Consider the following 5180-nt stretch of genomic DNA (forward strand, 5'->3'; position numbering starts at 1 on the left):
TGTGTGTGTGTGTGTGTGTGTGTGTGTGTGTGTGTGTGTGTTAAGGAAAAACTGAGCATGGTTGTATGCACCTATAATCTTTAGGAGATGGAGGAAGAAAGATGAGTTTAAAGCCATTCTCAGGTACATATCAAGGCCAGCCTGGGCTACACAAGATCTTGATTCACAAGAATAAATAAAATAAACCAGTGCCTGGCCAATCAGTAAATGTTAGTAGTTGGTCTTTAGGAGTTCCTACAAAGTGGTAACCAATTATTTTCTGATTGGACTTGAGACTGGCTCCACAAGGGAAATCCATGCCAAATAGTGTAAATTTGTTCTGAAGCCCATAGCTGGGCAAGCCATTGTCCCTAGCAGGGAATCTAACTACTGTTCCTTTGTTAAATGGCTATGGTATCAAATGTATAAACATTTATGTGTGCATTCACATATAAGTGCTTCTCTCAGCCTTGGTCAGGGGAGCTACTATCTGCAGCAGGTAATGCAGAGAGAGACTCAACTTATCAAAGTGCTCAGCCCTAAATGGGACATCTATTAAGGCTCAGGGAACATTGTGGAAAAAGGCAAGAAAGAATGTGAGAGCCGGAGGATAGGAAGGAGTGCTGTGAAATGCTGCCTTCTGGTCATGGCACATCTGTTGCAGCCATGAACTCACAGCAGCAATGGGCCTATGCACAAAATCCTATACCAGAAAGGTTAGCATTCCATCCTGGTAGAAGAGGGGTTCATAGGATCCCACCCCACCCTGAGGACTTTAGGCAGTAAACAGGGGTTGGGTAAGTAGAAGTTATATCCCTCAGTGGTATAGCTACTGATAAACTGTCCTGCTTGAGAAAATAATCCACTGATGCAATTCAAGCAAGTGTAATTAAATGCAGTGGGGCATGGGTACACACACACACACACACACACACACACACACACACACACACACACTGTAGTACTGAAAGTAAGAGGGAGACATCCAGGGAGAAAAAATAGGTTCAATGGGAGGGCGAATGAGATAAGGAGGGATAGTTGTATGAAACTGTGAATAAACAAATGAATCTGTTTGTTTGCTTGCTTGTTTGCTTGTTTGTTGGTTTGTTTTGAGACAGGGTTTCTCTGTGTAGCCCTGGCTGTCCTGGGACTCTCTTTATAGACGAGGCTGGCCTCAAACACAGAGATATGTCTGCGCCTGTCTCCTGAGTGTTGGGATTAAAGTCATGCACTATCATTGCCTGGCTACAAATGAGTCTTTAAAAGAGTTTTTGTGGGCTGGAGAGATGGCTCAGCGGATAAGAGCACTGGTTGGTCTTAATGGACCGGGTTTAATTCACAGCACCCACATGGCAGCTCACTGTCTCTATCTCCAAGATCTGATACCCTCACACATATAATGTACATAAAATAAAAAGAAATAAGTTATTTTAAAAAGAGTTCCTGTACTGTCATGGGTTTTCTGTTGTTTTGTTTTTTTGTTTGTTTGTTTGTTTTTTCCTTTTTTCATTCCTTTGTGTGAATGAGCTGGAGAGAAGCTCTGACTGATTAGAGCTATGGTGGTATGAAGTGGTTGGAATGTTGCTTATCCAGAGCCTAACTATATTCTATTTTGGGCCAGCTTTAGCCCCCTAAATAATCATTCCTTGTACCTCTGTATCAGACCTAACAGAGAAAGATCATTTGGAGTGTATTAACTTAGCAGACCACTTGCTTCCCCAACCTGAAAGCTAAGAAATGTCATCAAATAGCATCCAAGGCCTGTAGCAGAGGTTTCCCCCAAACTGCTGTAACTGCTTTTTTGTTGTTTCCACCAATGTATTATTATAACTCTTTGTTCTGTTACTAAAACTTTCCACATTGGGCATTGTTATACCATTATATTTGGGAAGGCCTAAATGTGTATTCCAGGACCCTGGCCACTGATATGTACTTCACAATAAATCATGTTCTTTATTCCTTTCCCTTGTTCTCTTCCTCCCTTCAATGTTTTGGGTTTTTTGTTTGTTTGTTTGTTTTGTTTTGTTTGTTTGTTTGTTTTTGAGACAGGTCTCACTATGTAACCCTGACTGGCCTTGAACTCACAGAGATGTGCCTGCACCTGCCTCCTGGGTGTTGGAACTAAAGGCATGCACCATACCTAGGCTTATTAGTCTCTTTTTAGGGCATTTTGCTATTTCTGTGTGTATGTATGTGTCTGCTGTATGTGCAAAAAGGAGCATGTGATGTATGTGCATGTGTGCATGCAGAAGCACGTTGTGTCTCCTACTCTATTACTGTATGCTTTAGTCCCTTGAGACAGAGTCTCTTGCTGAAACCGGAAGCTAGATTGATGGCTAATACTCCAGAAATTCTCCTTCCTCTGCCTCCTTTCAGTGGTAGAGCTCCAGGTACGTGTACTTTTTACTCAGGTGCTGGGATCCGAACACAGGTCCTCTTGCTTGAGTATCAAGAGCTCTTATTGCTGGGCCATTTCTACTCCACAACCTTTCCTTATATCTATTTAATACTTACATGTAATACATCATACTTGTACTTCAAATTCATTGAAAAAAATGTACTTTGTGCCACACTAAGTTAATTTTGCACCTTGAAAAGCATAGACCTGTGTGAGGTAGCATATGTCTACAAGTTTAGCATCAGGGAAGTGAGGCAAGAGGATCAGAAAGTCAAGACCATCCTTGACTATACATTTAGTTCAAGGCCAGCCTGAGCTACATGAGCCCTTGTCTCAGAATAAGAACAACAAAAATAGAAAACACAGACCTGGTTAAAGAGATTAGTTCATAAATATTTATGGTATTTTAAGTACCATGATAGAGAATACAAAGGCCGTGGGAACTATTTGGAACTCATACACCATCATCACCACCACAACCATTACCATCACTTTTATCATCAACCAGACAGGTCTCACTCATAGCACAGACTGGTTGAAACTCACTAGGTAGTGTATGCTGGCCTGAAACTCAGCAACTTTCCTTCCTCAGTGCTACAATTACAGATTGGAGCCAGCTAAACTTTATATATTTTAAAATGTAAAGTGTGGGAGTGGTAGATTGGCAGACTCTGAAGAAATCTATGTCCCTAGTGTGAAGTATGTACTTAACATATTTTAATTTCCATAGTGACATCTGTGCATTTATGTAATATTCATATCCATACACTTAGAATTTAATTTAGAACTCTCGGACTGGAAACACTTTCTACAAACAAACCATTTGTTCTTGAAGAGATAGCAGTTTGCTTACAGATAGTATGTGCTCTTTCTATCTATCTATCCAGTGCCTTGTATCCATCACAAAAGAAAATGTGCTGTATTTATTGATTATTCCAAACCCCAAGAGCCGAGAACATAGGCGTTGTTGTTTTGGTAATCCAATATTTTGTGGGTCAAGAACTCAGGCTAACTCTCTATACTCTTTGGTTTGGGGACAGTGGGGCTACCCAGCCTGCAGGATTCACTTTCAAGATTTTTTTCTTTAACATACAGTGGGTTTGATTTACATGGCAGTTTCTGTTTCTTTACATGGCCTCTGATCCTCCTAGACTTCTCTATGTGGCTTCAGTTTCTTGTTTTCTTGTGACCTCAGAATGCTTTGCTGTTCAGGTGGCAACTGCCTTGACTGAGTGTCTCAAGATACTGGAACCAGAAGTAGCCTCTTCTGGGTGACTTAGACCTTGAATCTAGAACTTGTGTGCTGGCTAGTCTTATGTCAACTTGACACACAAATTAGCGTTATCTTAAAGGAAGGAACCTTAATTGAGAAAATGACTCCATAAGGTGCAGCTGGAAGGCATTTTCTTAATTAGTGATTTATGGGGGGAGGTCTCAGCCCACTGTGGGTGGTGCCATCCCTGGGCTGGTGGTCTTGGGTTCTATTAGAAGGTAGGCTGAGCAAGCCATGAGAAGCAAGCCAGTAAGCAACAGTTCTTCATGGCCTCTGCGTCAGCCTCCAGGTTCCTGTTCTTTTTGGGTTCCTGTCCTTGCCTTCGATGATGAACTGTGTTGTGAAAGTGTAAGCTGAATAAACCCTTTCCTCCCCAACTTGCTTTTTTGTCATGACGTTTTGTTGCAGCAATAGAAACCTTAACTAAGACAACTTCAAACCACTTTTTGAGCCTGGGAACCACAGAGCACACAAGGCTGTGTTAAGCTTGATAGCTGCCATCAAGAAACTCTTTTTGGCAGGAAGAAAACTTTAAGTCAGGTTCTTTTTTGTTTGTTTGTTTGTTTGTTTGTTTGAGACAGAGTTTCTCTGTGTAGCCTTCACTGTCCTGGACTCACTTTGTAGACCAGGCTGGCTTTGAACTCACATAAATCTGCTTGCCTCTGCCTCTCTGCTAGGATTACAGGTGTTCACCACTGCACCTAGCTGAGGCCTTGTGTAGCCCAGTCTGGCCTTGGACTCAGTATATAGTAAAGGATGACTTTACATTTATGATCCTCCAGCCTCTACCTTCTGAGTGCTAGACTACAGTCATGCACCACATAATAAATTAAGCTGGGGATATAGTTTGGTTCATAGAATTTTTGCTTAGCATGCACAAATCCCTTAGTCCCATTCCCAGCACCACATAAACTGCGTCTGGTGGCTCATGTAAGTGGTCCCAGCACTCTGGAAATGGAGGCAAGAGGATCAGAATTTCAAGGCTATTCTCAGATCCATCATCAATTTGAGGCTAACCTGGAATATCTGGATTCTACTTCACTTCAAAAGAGAGAGAGAGAGAAGAGGATAAAAGAAAAAAATTAAAATAAATGGGAAACAATCAAAGAAGGAAGGAAGGAAAAGACACAGGGAGGGAGGAAAAGAGAAAGGAGAAGGAGAAAAATGAAATTTGAGACTGAGTCCAATTATGCCTAGCTTGCCACAAACAAGCTGCAACAACTTTGGGACTTTCAAGTTTCTTCATTTGATTTTTTTTTTTTTTTTTTTTGAGACAGGGTCTCACTACATTGTCTCAGCGGGTCCTCCTGCCTTTGCCTCCTCTGGACTTGGATTACAGTTCCACACACCCCTGTGCCTGGTTACATTTTCTCTGTTCCAAGTGAGGAAATTGCCATTGATGCCTAAGCTCTAAGAATCATGAACCTGGGAGGCACATTTGTGATCCTGAATTCACATTTAATCTTGTATGTTTTAGAAACATGGATCCCAGGCAGGGGTGTTGGCTGTTACTTCTGTAATCTCAGCACT

Source organism: Psammomys obesus, unplaced genomic scaffold (genome assembly GCF_907164565.1).
Source record: "Psammomys obesus unplaced genomic scaffold, mPsaObe1.curated_primary_1811, whole genome shotgun sequence".
NCBI lineage: Eukaryota > Metazoa > Chordata > Mammalia > Rodentia > Muridae > Psammomys > Psammomys obesus.